This window comes from Muntiacus reevesi, chromosome X, assembly GCF_963930625.1.
Source record: "Muntiacus reevesi chromosome X, mMunRee1.1, whole genome shotgun sequence".
Lineage (NCBI taxonomy): Eukaryota > Metazoa > Chordata > Mammalia > Artiodactyla > Cervidae > Muntiacus > Muntiacus reevesi.
The window spans coordinates 112,317,156-112,332,944 of record NC_089271.1 but is presented as its reverse complement, the minus strand read 5'-3'; the positions used below and the strand labels follow the sequence as shown (position 1 = coordinate 112,332,944).

General features: G+C 44.4%; 1 pseudogene; it reads right to left on the bottom strand.

Moving 5' to 3' along the window:
• Positions 1-218: 218 nt before the first annotated feature.
• On the bottom strand, positions 219-1,359 carry LOC136154668 (sorbitol dehydrogenase pseudogene; annotated as a pseudogene).
• Between the last annotated feature and the right edge of the window lie 14,430 nt (positions 1,360-15,789).

The following is a 15,789-nucleotide window of genomic DNA, read 5'->3' as shown; positions in this document are numbered from 1 at the left end:
TGTGTAAGGCTTTCTATTTACAATGAATCAATTATTTATTTTTATTTTTTGATAATTATAATAATTATTTAACTATTATCGGAGAAGGAAATGGCAACCCACTCCAGTATTCTTGCCTGGAAAATCCTATGGACAGAGAAGCCTGGTGGGCTACAGTTCGTGGGGTTGGCAAGAGTTGGACGTGGCTGAGCACACACACAATTATTAATTATTCTTTACTATTCAAAAGAAACTTTCACATTGTCCAGCCAAATGCTTAACCCCAAGATGCTGAGAGTGGGCACAAGGACAGAGCCCAGTTCGCATCTTGGATTCTGGTCACTGGGGTCATACTTGATCATGACTTTCAACCCCAAACCCTTTTTGGAGGTTTCAAAAGCCCCCAGAGCTTTCACCACAGGAAACCAATGGGTGACCAAGGGCTTTACATTCATAGACTTGGATGCAAGTGTTGAAATCACCATTGGCCTTGTTTTGCAGTAGCGAAATGCCCTTGATATTCACCTTCCGGGTGGCTGCATGCACGAGGGACCCACTGGTCATCTCAGAGCCCAGCACCACCAGCACCAGCCCAACCAGGATGAGTGGGGTGAATACCTGCCTGGATGGAGGTCTCTACTCCTGTTCATGGTGACTTATGGCTTGCTGCCCAGAAGGCCTTCCACTTTCTTGGCTATTTCCTGAGGGCTCTCATTGGAGTCCAGAGGATGAAATCAGCCCGCCCCGACTTCCTTGGTTTTAGACAACCGAGAGACTGACAGATCAGTCACCACTATTTGAGCTGCACCCATCACCTTAGCTGTGAGGAAATTGACCAGTCCATCTGGCCCAGCTCCACACACAAGGACCTTGTTTCCAGCTTGCTGGAAGGCATGGATCCCCACAGACAGTGGCTTGACCAGGGCCCCTTCCTCAAAGGTGACATTGTCAGGAAGCTTGTAGCAGAAATTAGCCTTGTGTTTGTAGAACTGGCAGAGGTTCCCATCATCGGGTGGCATGGCACAGAAGAAGATGGTTGGTGACAGATTGTATCGGCCAATCTTGCAGAGTTCATCAAGTTTCTCAAAGAGCTCCAGGCTCAATGTCAACATGATCACCTGGTTGTAGGTGCTTGATCGATGATTCCACCTTTATGACTGTTCTCAAAGCTTCATGCCCTAGCACCATTGGTTTTTTCACAACAAAATTTCTGATTCAACCACGCTGCCAGCCGTGGACATCTGAACTACAAATTCTGACAGGATGTATCTTCAGCAGCACCTCATTTAGTCCTGGTTCAGGGATAGGATAGTACTCCAAGCGCAGGTCTCCGGGGCCATGCACCACCAAGGAGAGGTTGTCAGGCTTGGCAGCGGCCATGTCTGTCCCTCCCTCCTTTCCAGTCAGGGCTGCTGTCCGCTGTTTGTGAGGTGGTTTGGTTGGCGGCCCCTTGGAGGGTTCTCCCAGATTTTAAATTGTGAAAGTGGTCGAATCCAGTTTAAAAACCAAGAGAAAGCTGTTGGCAACTCTAGCTGGGGATCCCACAGTATATAAAATAGTGAAGCAATTCAGAATTTTTCAAGGTGAATTCATGGTTGTGTTGAGTAGATCTTTGCTAATTTCTGCAGTTGGCTCTTGAGAATCTCTCTGCTTCTGAGCATGTTGCTCAGAGAATCTTCAACTCTAAGGACTGGAAGGAATCTTAAAAGTCATCTTTTCCAAATCTGCTCACCAACAATGAGTGGAATGTAGCAGGGAAAGTGCCAGGGACAATGGTGAGGGGACACATGGCTTAAGGATTTTATGCCCACTTCATTCAGCTTCAGGAAGGACAGATGCTGAAGGAAGGGAGAGAAATCAAGTGGGGAAAGAGGTTGAATAAGAATGAAATCAGTTGGATTTGCAAAGTCTAAGGGAGAAGGCCAGCTTTTGAGACTCTTTCTAAATTCCTGCCAACTGCACTTCATCATTCCATTCTCTGGGATCAGATCCTGTTTTATGAACTCTATCCTAGCACTGATCACTGTTATCTTTGAACGTGTCTATGTGTCCTTTTAGACCAGGAGCTCTTGGAGAAAAAAAGCCACAGCCTCACTCGTGTGTAGCCTTTCCAGTCTTTGAGACTTAGGGACTTAGTTGATAGTATGGTTGCACAGCTACAAATGGGGGCTTTAGCATCAGTAAGGCTGACTCCCAGCTTCAGTAGCTTCAGATTGGAAATCTCTCCTTGACTTTGACTGACTCTGTGACCCTGGGCAAGTTACTTAACCTAAGTCTTAACGACCTCATACGTAAGATGAAGAGTAAGGATGAGTTGTAAGGATGAGAGCTGTGTAGAGTTCTTGGCACTTGGCAAATGATTGCTGCTGAGGTTTAGATTAGCAGGCCTCAAGAAGTGCTTTCTAGGGGCCTTCCCTGGTGGTCCACTGATTAAGATTCTGCATTCCCAATGCAGAAGGCACAGGTTCAATCCCTGGTCAGGGAAGTAAGATCCCACATGCTCTAAGGCATGGTTGAAAGAAAAAAAGAAATGTTTGCTGAGATAATTTTCCGGGGGCAGGGGGAAGAGCTCCAGACTCATGAGGCATGACTCCAGCTGACTGCCAGGAGTGCTGAAGCCATTCTTAATTCTTAAATCTCAGAGTGGTGACTGCCTGACTCTGGTCAACTGGGCTACCCAAAGTTCAGCTAACTTGAGATCATGTGGCTCTGTTGTTCTGGAGACCTCTTTGATTCAGTTCACCTGTCCCTTAATCCAGGGTAATAGGTTAGGTTTTACCAACGCTGCTGCCAGGGGAGGAGACAGGTGGAGCGCATGCTAAGGAGTCAGGAAGTAAACATGTGCACCCCTTTCCCTTCCAGGGCTGGACTTTGTTGTTGTTATTCAGCCGCTTGGTCATGTCTGACTCTTTGTGATCCCATGGACTGCAGTGTGCCAGGCTTCCTTGTCCTTCACTATCTCCCAGAATTTGCTCATACTCTTGTCCAATGAGTTGGTGCCATCCAGCCATCTCATCCCCTGTCGTCCCCTTCTCCTCATGCCCTCAATCTTTCCCAGCTTCAGGGTCTTTTCCAATGAGTTGGCTCTCTTTGCATCAGATGGCCAAAGTATTGAAGCTTCAGCTTCCTTCCAATGAATACTCAGGGTTGATTTCCTTTAGGATAGACTGGTTTGATCTCCTTGAAGTCCAAGGGACTCTCAAGAGTCTTTTCCAACACCACAGTTCGTAAGCATCAATTCTTCAGTACTCAGTCTTCTTTATGGTCCAACCCTCACATCCGTACATGACTACTGGAGAAACTATAGCTTTGAGCATATGGACTCTTGTCAGCAAAATGATGTCTCTGCTTTTTAATACACTATTTAGCTTCATCATAGCTTTTCTTCCAAGGAGCAAGCTTCTTTCAATTTTGTGGCTGCAGTCACCACCTGCTGTGATTTTGGAGCCCCCAAAAATAAATTCTGTCACTGTATAACCTTTATCTTGGGGTCCTTGAGTATTTTTCCCCAGACAAAATGGTGGGCTGCATTTTTATTTATTTTTTACAAACTAGTTCACTAGTTTACAAGTTAAATCATTCTGATCACAGCACTGTTAAAGCCAGGATATGATCTCCAGCCTATAGAGGAGGATGCCCCCTGCCATATGTTAGTAAGTGGCCCCAGGTAAGAGGCAGAGCAGTGCTTTGAGTCCAGGGCTTCTGGCTCCAAAGGCCGTGTCTTCCACAGGACCATAGCTGCCTGTGGAGGATGTGATTCAGGAATATTCCTGTAACAGAAAGGATGTTCCATCTGGAAATGCCATGGGGGAAAAGGGATGCACTGGAGGGTGGTCCCTTGGGTCTTGCCTCAGTCAGTCATCCTCAGTGGTGTTCAGATTTTGTTCAGGTAGCTTGAGAGGAGCTATGGGCCACAGGAAGGGGGGAGTTCCAGAACAGGTAGAGCTCTTTGTGCATACCCTCCACAGCACCACAACAGCACCTTCATTCAGCATAAGATGGTATTTGCAGACATGGTACTGCTGCCTTTAAAGATTTGTTTTCACAGATTCTTCATAGGCTGCATTGTTATTGGTAATTATAATCATGATTGTCATTGCTGTCTTGAATCATTTCTTCAACAAATGTATCTAGGTCTACCCTCTGCTAGGTGTTAGGCAGAGAGGGATCCAGGAGATACAAAAGAGTGCTTGTCCCCAAAGAACACACAGTCTAGTGTAGACCAGGGGTTATGAGAGTGTGGTAGGTGCTGTTGTGGGGGAAGCACACAGGGTGTCATGGGGCAGCAATCTCATCCTTTGGAGGTTCCAGAAACTTCCTGGAAGACATGACTCCTGATTTGAGTCTTGAAAGAGAAACCAAGTTATTAGACAAAACCAAAAATGGGAGTTCAGTCCAATTAAAGGGAAAAGCACATGCAAAGGCACAGAAGTGGGAGATGAGTTTGATTGCAGGATAAGACATGAGGAGGGGAGCAGAGTGAGACACTAATAATGTTATTACTACATAATATAATGTATTATATATAATAATACTACATTATGATTATGGAAGGTAACAATAGCATAGCACTTACCTTGTGTCAGACTCTGTGTTCACCATTTAGCAGTTGATAGCACATTTAAATATCAAAGCAAGAAAAATAATAATTTTAACTGCTGAAATATAATAAGTACACCTTGTATACCAGGCACTAGACTGAGTGGTTTTTGTGCATGATCTAACTTAATCTTCAATTTTAACCCCAACAGGGGCTTCCCTTGTGGCTCAGCTGGTAAAGAATCTGTCTGCAATGCGGGAGACCTGGGTTTGATCCCTGCATTGGGAAGACCCCCTGGAGAAGGGAAAGGCTACCCACTCCAGTATTCTGGCCTGGAGAATGTCATGGACTGTGTAGTCCATGGGGTCGCAAAGACCTGGACACGACTGAACAACTTTCACTTTCATACTTCCCTGGTGGCTCAGATGGTAAAGAATCTGCTGGCAATGTGAGAGAGCTGGGTTCGATCCTTGGGTTGGGAAGATCCCCTGGAGGAGGGAAAAGATACCCACTCCAGTATTCTTGCCTGGGGAATTCCATGACAGAGGAGCCTGGCAGGCTATATTCCATGGGGTCACAAAGAGTTGGACACGACTGAGTGACTAACACTTTCACCCTTATACAGATCAGTCAACTGAGCCTCAAAGAGATTTAAGTCATTGGCTCCAGGTCACACAGATGGTGAATGGCCAAGCTGGGATTTGAATCCAGAAACTGACTGACTCTTGGTCACTAGGCTGCAAAGAGACAGCTGTTTCCTTTCAGTGCCTTGGGCAGATGCCACTTTGGTGAAAAATGATCTCACCTGGGACTTCTCTGGTAGTCCAGTGGTTAAGACTCTGTGTTTCCTCTGCAGGGAGTACAGATTTGATCCCTGGTCAGGGAACTAAGATCCTGCATGCCCCAGCACAGACAAAAAAAGAGAGGGGGAGAGAGAGAGAGAGAGAGAGAGAGAGAGAGAGAGAGAGAGAGAGAGAACCTAAAATAAAATGATCCCACATTAGGCAAGATTGCCTGGATACTAATTCAGCCTTCTAGAATTAAGGCAGGTAATAATAATATAATGCCTACTCAAATGGACCCTGAGGCCAGCAGAGAGGTGATATTTGGTGACTCTCGAAGAGAGGGATCCCTGTGTAGGAGTTCAGAAACTGTTATTAGACAGAATCTCTGCATACAGGAGAACCTCTGGGGTCCTGCGAGGTCTTTTTTAGAAACACTAAAATCCTGTGTAGGCAGAATAAACAGAGCATCACAAATTGGGTTCCAATGCCAGTGGTGAGCTCTTTGTACAGAAGAACTCAGTCTCCCTTCCAGGCCAACAGAAGCCAGTTCCCTTCCCGGCAGAGCTTGCCCTGCCTAACCAAGCTGCACTCCCCTGGACCTTGCGAGACCACCTCTGTGACCCCAACTGTAGCTTCAGCTTCAGCTCTATTTGCTTTTACACCTGGGCTCTGGCCCTGGCTCTTGTGCTGCTTAGCTCTGTGACTACGGACACATCCCTTAACCTCTCTGAACTTGCTTTCCTCATCTGTTATGTGAGGCTGTAGTTTCTCACCTTGCCTACTTGCCTGGACCGTGCAAGACAAAATGAGAGGAGGTGCAGGTTGGGGCCTTAAGAATGCTCGAACATAAGGGGTGATTCTTACTCTGTTTACTTGGCTCATCTCCTGCACGGATATTTTTAAATTAACTAAGGACAAGAACACAGCCTTCTCCTCTCTTTGGGGAACTTAAGAATAGGAGTCTGTTCATCCTGATGGGCATTTGCCCAGAGGCCACCTTGGTGCTGTCAGCAACTACTTCATAAGCCTTGAGCAGCTGCTTATTTCTCTCATATTGTTATGATTTCATGTTGTAGAGTTGCTGGAGAGGGCTTCACCACCCCCCTCTCCTTTGGAAAATAGTGGCTCTTGGTTGTCTCCAGAGCTCTTGAACAGTTGCAAAAGTCCCAAGCAGGCCTGAGTATACTCCTTTCACTTGTGAGGGGTGAACACACTGATGGTAGTAATTAATTGACTGGGGGTGGGTGGGGAAGTGAGCTTTGTAAGCTGAGGACAAGTGAGCAAGTCATGGTACCCAGGCTGACCCCCTCACCTGGGCAGCCTCTGAGGACACCTGCCTCCCATCATTAGGGCCCCTGAGCCCATTGACACAGCCTGACTGCCTCCGTTGGTGGGGGGAACAAAGCCGAGCATTTACTGGCTGGAGCGCGGAGATGAATACAATGAGGCTCTTCGACCAGGCCTGGCCCAGACAGCTGCTCAGGCAAAGGGGTTTCGAATGAACGTGTTTCTATTTAGAACGTGTATGTTTTGATTGAATTTGAAGAAAAGCATGAGGTGGCTCCCTCTTTGGAAAACAAACTAATTATACACTCCCGTGTTGTCTGGTGGTCGGAAGCCGAATATGTCCACAACAGTACTTCATGGAGAGAATTTTCTTCCCTGTTGGACGTGAGATGCCTCTGTAGGGTCACAGCTGGCACTTTTTCAAAATCACATGGCTCGTGGCTTAAAAGGACTCTTTAGGGAAACCTTGAGTGCCGTAAATATTCTGTTTTTAATTGGGAATTACCACCCTACAATTTTTGTGCTCTCTTAATTTGGTTTGGCATGTGCTGGGTTTTCCCTGGAGTTGGGATCCAGGATCTAGAAAGGTGATTTGCTCTTCTGTGGGCAGCAGAAAAGGTTCCACGGAAGCAAGAGCTGGTGGACCAAGTGACACCCAAAGCCGTTACTGGACTGAACCATTTGCATTTCCATTCAGGTCATGATGTCTCGGCCAAGCTATTGACTTAGCGCTGTTTTGACTTGGGTGGCTTTGACTCTTCCATTCAGGCTTTAGAAACATCATTGAGTTAACAGGCCACACACCAATTCACCCTTCTCCCTCCCTACTCTTCAACCCCTTTGTGTTAGATAAGGAGGCCTTTCCCTGCTACAAAAAGGTAGCAGGCCTGAGTTTCCATGAGCTCTGTGCCCCTTATACCACCCCCAATTTAGTCTTTGTGTAGGGTTGCTTTTGTTTCCTTCTGAGAATTAAAAGTTAATTGATACCTCAAATGGATGTTGGTCACAAAGCATTTCACCTCCAGTGCAGTCCTGCATCCCATTAGATTAACCCTCTTCTGCAGTTCATTGTAAATAAACATCCCACAACAAAAAAAGCTTACCTACCTGAATTCACTTGGTTTCTGCAGTGGGGCTAAAATTCTATGACAATGTCACTGGGTTAATTAATTTAGATTGATGACTTTTGGAGTTCTGTTTTCCTTTGCCTTCCTTGTTTGTCACAGACTGCTGACCAAGTATTTCCAAATGTGTGAATTTATCAGGTTATCCAGAGCCCTTCCAGTGATGGGTAGTCATCTCAACCTTAGGCCTCTGATAGCAATACTGCAAATCCTCCTAAGGGAATCCTGATGCAGTAATCCAATATAGAAGGAATGTATATTCAAACTATTCTCTGATAAGAGTTCATTTTCAGTGAAGAGAAATATGTGAATTTTTTTTCCAAACATGGAGGAAAAAGTTTCTCTAGGGTCAACTAAAGCACAGTGGAATGCACCCAAATAAGTTGAGAAATAAAGAAATAAGGGGCACATTTATGATAAACTTTTGCTGTTATTCTAACGTACACAAGGGTGCACACCAATGATCCTGGCAGAATCTGGGTTCCAATAAGATGTTCTGGAATTTTGAGGCTTAGGGATGAGTAAGTTGTTCTTCCTGCTAAATAAACTTCCCCCATTAAATAGTTCTCCTTAATTCTTAGCTAAGGCCACATGAAAAGATCAGTTTTTGTTGCCATTAGGGAAATGGATTTTCTTTTTCCTATAAATTAAGCTATTTATTTCTGTAATATGGTCAAAGGGCTTGGTGGATATTTAATATCAACTTTATCAGGGTTACTATTTCTATTCCAGATGGCCTTACCTGCTACACAATGCTTCCCAAACCTCTTGGAGAATCAAAATGAAACTGTGACTTCTCCAAGGAAGATATGTAAATGTCCAAGAAGCATATGAAAAGATTTTCAACATCATTAGTCGTAGGGGAAATGCAAATCTAAACCACAATGAGAGATTCCCTTATATCCACTTAATTCTCATTTTAGTCGCTCAGTTGTGTCTGAAACTCTTTGCGACCCCATGGACTGCAGCATGCCAGGCTTCCCTATCCATCACCAACTCCTGGAACTTGCTCAAACTCATGTCCATCAAGTTGGTGATGCCATCCAATCATCTCATCCTCTGTCATCCATTTTTCCTTCTGCCTTCAATCTTTCCCAGCATCAGGATCTTTTCCAATGAGTCAGCTTGTCGCATCAGGTGGCCAAAATATTGAAGCTTCAGCTTCAACATCAGTCCTTCTAATGAATATTCAGGACTGATTTCCTTTAGGATGGACTGGTTGGATCTCCTTGCAGTCCAAGGGACTCTCAAGAGTCTTCTCCACACCACAGTTCAAAAGCATCAATTCTTCGGCATTCAGCTTTCTTCCCAGTCCAACTCTCACATCCATACACGACTACTGGAAAAACCATAGCCTTGACTAGAGGGACCTTTGTTGACAAAGTAATGTCTCTGCTTTTCAATATGTTGTCGAGGTTGGTCATAACTTTCCTTCCAAGGAGTAAGCATCTTCTAATTTCATGGCTGCAATCACCATCTGCAGTGATTTTGGAGCCCAGAAAAATAAAGTCAGCCACTGTTTCCACTGTTTCCCCATCTATTAGCCAGGAAGTGATGGAACTGGATGCCATGATCTTAGTTTTCTGAATGCTGAACTTTAAGCCAACTTTGTCACTCTCCTCTTTCACTTTCATCACGAGGCTCTTTAGTTCTTCTTCGCTTTCTGCCATAAGTGTGGTGTCATCTGCATATCTGAGGTTATTGATATTTCTCCCGGCAGTCTTGATAACCAGCTTGTGCTTCCTCCAGTCCAGTGTTTCTCATGATGTACTCTGCATATAAGTTAAATAAGTAGGGTGACAATACACAGCCTTGATGTACTCTTTTTCCTATTTGGAACCAGTCTATTGTTCCATGTCCAGTTCTAACAGTTGCTTCCTGACCTGCATACAGACTTCTCAAGAGGCAGGTCAGGTGGTCTGGTATTCCCAACTCTTTCAGAATTTTCCACAGTTTATTGTGATCCACACAGTCAAAAGCTTTGGAATAGTCAATAAAGCAGAAATAGATGTTTTTATAGAACTCTCTTGCTTTTTCAGTGATCCAGTGGATGTTGGCAATTTGATCTCTGGTTCCTCTGCCTTTTCTGATACCAGGTTGAACATCTGGTAGCTCATGGTTCACGCACTGTTGAAGCCTGCCTCAGAGAATTTTGAGGATTACTAGCATGTGAGATGAGTGCAACTGTGTGGTAGTTTGAACATTCTTTGGCATTGCCTTTTTTGGTATTGAAATGAAAACTGACCTTTTCCAGTCCTGTGACCACTGCTGAGTTTTCCAAATTTGCTGGCATACTGAGTGCAGCGCTTTCACAACAACATCTTTTAGGATTTGAAATAGCTCAACTGGAATTCCATCACCTCCACTAGCTTTGTTCGTAGTGATGCTTCCTAAGGCCCACTTGACTTCACATTCCAGGATGTCTGGCTCTAGGTGAGTGATCACACCTTCATGATTATCTGGATCATGAAGATCTTTTTTGTACAGTCCTTCTGTGTATTCTTGCCGCCTCTTCTTAATATATTTTGCTTCTGTTAGGTCTATACCATTTCTGTCCTTTATTGAGCCCATTTTTGCATGAAATGTTGCCTTGGCATCTCTAATTTCTTGAAGACATCTCTAGGCTTTCCCATTCTATTGTTTTCCTCTATTTCTTTGCACTGATAACTGCGGAAGGCTTTCTTATCTCTCCTTGCTATTGTTTGGAACTCTGCATTCAAATGGGTATATCTTTCCTTTTCTCCCTTGCTTTTTGCTTTTTTCTTTTCACAGCTATTTGTAAGGCCTCCTCAGACAACCATTTTGCTTTTTTGTATTTCTTTTTCTTGGGGATGGTCTTGATCCCTGTCTCCTGTACAATGTCACAAACCTCCATCCATAGTTCATCAGGCTCTCTGTCTATCAGATCTAGTCCCTTAAATCTATTTCTCTCTTCCACTGTATAATTGTAAGGGATTTGATTTAAGTCATAGTTGAATGGTCTAGTGGCTTTCCCTACTTTCTTCAATTTAAGTCTGAATTTGGCAATAAGGAGTTCATGATCTGAGCCACAGTCAGCTCCCAGTCTTGTTTTTGTTGACTGTATAGAGCTTCTCAGCTTTGGCTGCAAAGAATATAATCAGTCTGAGTTTGATGTTGACCATCTGGTGATGTCCATGTGTAGCGTCTTCTCTTGTGTTGTTGGAAGAGGGTGTTTGCTATGACCAGTTCAAGGGCAAAGGAGAAGCCCCAGCAAGACTGTAGGAGGGCGAATTCGCATTTAGAATCAAACCCCATTCCTGCCAGAGACACTCAGAGGGCTCAAACAAACCTTGTGTGCACCAGGACCCAGGGACCCGACAGAGACTGGGACAGAACTGTGTTTGAGCATCTCCTGTGGAGGTACGGGTCAGCAGTGGACTGCCACAGGGACATGGGCTCTGGGTGCAGCAGACTTGGGTTTGGCATAAGCCCTCTTGGAGGACGTGGCCAGTAAGCCCACCATAGAGCTGCCAGAACTTACACAGGACTGGAAGGTAGACTCTTGGAGGCACAAACAGAACCTTGTGCACCAGGACCCAGGAGATAGGAGCAGTGACCCCACAAGAGACTGACCCAGACTTGCCTGTGAGTGTCCAGGAGTCTCCAGCAGAGGTGTGGGTTGGTGGTGGCCTGCTGAAGGGTTGGGGGCACTGAGTGAAGCAGTACATGCATGGGATCTTTTGAAGATCACCATTATCTTCATTACCTCCACCATAGTTTAAGAAAGAAAGAAAGTGAAAGTGAAGTCGCTCAGTCGTGTCCAACTCTTTGCAATCCCATGGAGCCCACCAGGCTCCTCCATCCATGGAGTTTTCTAGGTAAGAGTACTGGAGTGGGTTGCCATTTCCTTCTCCAGGGGATCTTCCCAACCCAGGGATCGAACCCGGGTCTCCCGCATTGCGGGCAGAGGCTTTACTGTCTGAGCCACCCGTTTGGCCCCAGGTAAATAGCAGGGAGGGAACACAGCTCCACCCATCAACAGAAAATTGGATTAAAGATTTACTGAGCACGGCCCCAACCATCAGAACAAGACCCAGTTTTCCCTCAGTCAGTCTCTCCCATCAGGAAGCTTCCATAAGCCTCTTATCCTTCTCCTTCAGAGGGATAACCATCAGACTGAAAACCACAATCACAGAAAACTAACCAATCTAATCACATGGACCACAGCCTTGTCTAACTCAATGAAACTATGAGCCATGCCGTGTTAAGGCCACCCAAGACAGATGGGTCATGGTGGAGAGTTCTGACAAAATGTGGTCTACTGGAGAAGGGAATGGCAAACCACTTCAACATTCTTGCCTTGAGAACCCCATGAACAGTATGAAAAGGCAAAAAGATAGGACACTGAAATATGAACTCCCCAGGTCAGTAGGTGCCCAGTATGCTACTGGAGATCAGTGGAGAAGTAACTCTAGGAGATGGAGTCAAAGCTAAAACAACACCCAGTTGTGGATGTGACTAGTGATGGAAGCAAGGTCCGATGCTATAAAGAGCAATACTGCATAGCAACCTGGAATGTTAGTTCAACAAAAGAGTCCAAAATGCAGTACTTGGGTGCAGTCTCAAAAACGACAGAATGATCTCTCTTCGTTTCCAAGGCAAACCATTCAATACCATGGTAATTCAAGTCTATGCCCCAACCAGTAATGCTGAAGAAGCTGAAGTTGAATTGTTCTATGAAGACCTACAAGACCTTCTAGGACTAACACCCCAAAAAGTTGTCCTTTTCATTATAGGGAACTGGAATGTAAAAGTAGTAAGTCAAGAAACACCTGGAGTAACAAGCAAATTTGGCCTTGGTGTACAGAGTGAAGCAGGGCAAAGGCTAATAGAGTTTTGCCAAGAGAATGCACTGGTCATAGCAAACATCCTCTTCTAACTCTATACTAAGCTGGTACTCTAATCCAGGTGCTGCTACACATGTGTTGTCTTACACAGGTGTTAATCTGTGTGTGTATGCGTGTGTGCTCAGTTGCGTCCAACTCTTTGAGACCCCATGGACTGTAGCCTTCCAGGCTCCCCTGTCCCTGGAATTCTCCAGGCAAGAATACTGGAGTGGGTTGCCATTTCCTTCTCCAGGGAGTCATCTGACCCAGGGATCAAACTTGCTTCTCCTGTGTCTCCTGCATTGGCAGGCAGATACTTTACCACCTGGATACTGTGCCACCAGAGAAGCCCCAGGTGTTGATGTATCTTTTTGCCAAACCCAGCCTGGGAACCACTATGCTGCCCTGCCCTCCAGCATCCAAGACATCTTCTAGCCATTAATTTAGGTCATTGAACTGCACTTGCATAGGGTCGCAGAAAACACTGTACCATAATGCTCCAGCTATCAATGTACAATGTATTTTGTTTCCTCCAACATCAAACTATGTTTCATGTTTTCTTCTAATAAATTTGGGAGCCATTTAGCTCAAGATTTTCACTGATATAATTTTGGGAACTGCGGGAAGACACAAACCAACTGTTGCCATACAAGTGCTCCAGAGGATCTTTTCTGGTATAATTTAAGAATTTGATAAGGACTATTTACTTAGTTTTGAGCCACACAGACATTCTTAGCAAACATTCCCTGTAATTATTTTATGTACTCTCAATGGTAAATGATTTGGTAGTGCAGATAACTGGGGGGCTTCAAGGGCAGACAGAAGCAAGTTCAAATTCCTCCTCCACTATTAATAGATATATCTATGACCTTGGACAAATTAGTTAACCTCTCTTGACCTCAGGTTTCAAGGCCGATAATAATAACACCGAGCTGGTTGAGACATTAGCATGAGAATGAAAAGTGATAGTGGGAACTGATACTCAATGAATATTAGTTCTATTTCTTCCCTTGAAAAGTGTATCAGGACAAATGCATTTTATTCAAAGGAAAGGCTTCAGTGGTCTTATTTTTTAAAAATCTAAAATTAGAATTTTAGTACTTCTCTTTGGAGAAAATAAGTTAAATTTCACATCTTTAGTTGAAAATAATAGTAATAACAGTAAAACATATGGAGCTTGAATTGTTCTGGCAAGTTTTCACTATGAAAATCCACTAGAACATCTTCTTTACCGTACCTCCTGATCACTTTAAGGCTAGCAAACTGTTAATTTATTTCTCCATTTTTTTCCTGAAGTCAATCTTTACCTTATTCCTAAAGCCATCTGGGCTGATTTAGTTCAGTTGGAACTCAGAGCTAATGAGGCCAAGGTCAGGGCTGGATCCCATGGGGAGCAGTTAGCTTTGCCCCCTTCTTTGGCCCTACCCTGCTTTTCTAACCCTACCAGCTGGTTTTCCACCATGTGTTTGCTCCAAGGGACTGGGGGGCAGGTGAGAAGGAGAGGGTGGCTGTGGAACCTCACTACCAGCAACATAGCTGAAAGCCTGTGTCTTTGGATGAAAAGCACTGCCCATGAAAACCAGTCCCCAATTCTACTGGGCCCTGAAGACAGATGATTAGCACTGATGGCTACATAAAGGTGCTGATCACAGTCCAGTTTATAATTATTTTCTTTCTAATTTATCCCCTCTTCCTGAATGCCTTCATTAGAGAGTGGCAGCCACTTCCTGATGCTCTAACTTGGTCCTTGGTCATTTAAGGCCACATAACTGATGCCTGCTATTGTCAGCAGTGCCATGGCAGGAACCTTCTGCATAGCTTGCAACCAAGGTTAAACACTGGGAGAAGGCTCTTGTTAGTAACATCTCATTACTGTTGCTATGATAAATTTGGCTCATTGACTGTAGTGTTAGTTTCTCAGTCATGTCGGACTCTTTGTGACCCCATGGACTGTAGCCTACCTGGATCCCCTGTCCATGGAATTCTCCAGGCAAGAATACTGGAATGGGTTGCCATTCCCTTCTCCGGGCAATGACAATAAGGCATAAATGAAAAATACTCCTGATCGAAGGTGGAAACAGCCTTTCCTATGACTTTTGATTGACTTATGTTGCATGTGTGTCTTTTAATGGGCATTCACTAACCCATTGGGCTGCCCTGATAGCTCAGTTGGTAAAGAATCTGCCTGCAATGCAGGAGACCCTGGTTCAATTCCTGTGTCAGGAAGATCCATTGGAAAAGGGATAGGCTACCCACTCCAGTATTCTTGGGCTTCCCTTGTGGCTCAGCTGGTAAAGAATTCGCCTGCAAGACCTGGGTTCGATCCCTGGGTTGGGAAGATCCCCTGGAGAAGGGAAAGGCTACCCACTCCAGTATTCTGGCCTGGAGAATTCTATGGACTGTATAGTTCATAGGGTTGCAAAGAGTTGGACACGACTGAGTGACTTTCACTTTCACAAACCCATTGCACCTGTGTTAAGAGCAGCACATACTTCATTTTAGCATTTTGTTTGTAAACAGAAAATGACCTGCCAAAGTCCTCAATAAAGAGGCAGTTCCTCCTTCATGTTTTAATCTGTTTCCTTCATTAGTATCAAAATGGGGATGAAAACAGTTTAAATCTTTTCAAAACTTGCATCTAAATTGTGCTCAAACACCGTGTGTGTCTGCTCTTTTGAAGGCAGTTTGTGATTTCAAGGTATTTCTGGCAGCAGCATATATGAAAAAAACCATACATTTTGTATGAATAAAGTTATACACAGCTCAGCCTGAAGAAGCTTCAGAGGGAAGGATTAAGAACACTTTAGGCATCATTTTTATCTCGGAAAATTTCCAGTGTGTGAAAAGCAGGTTAATATAACGAATCCTCAGGTACCAATCACCTAGTTTTCATGACTATGCCTGTTCATCTCTACCCTAACTCACCCTGCTTCACTATGATTTTACAGCAAGCCCATGATACCTTATTTTATCCCTACATACTTTAGTAGGTAAAGACTGAAAAACACACATAAGGAACATGACTTCAATAACATTTTGAATAGATTTGGAGAATGAAAGAAAATCCTGTGATGGGAGAAAATATCACATTTTTTACATCACAGACTTTTAAAACCTGAAAAATTGATGAGGGGGCCTGAAGGAACAGCATGTTTGGGAGACCTCAGAAAATTGTCACTAGATGGGGCAAAGATGCTGGTACCCAGGTGGGTATACCTGAAGACGCA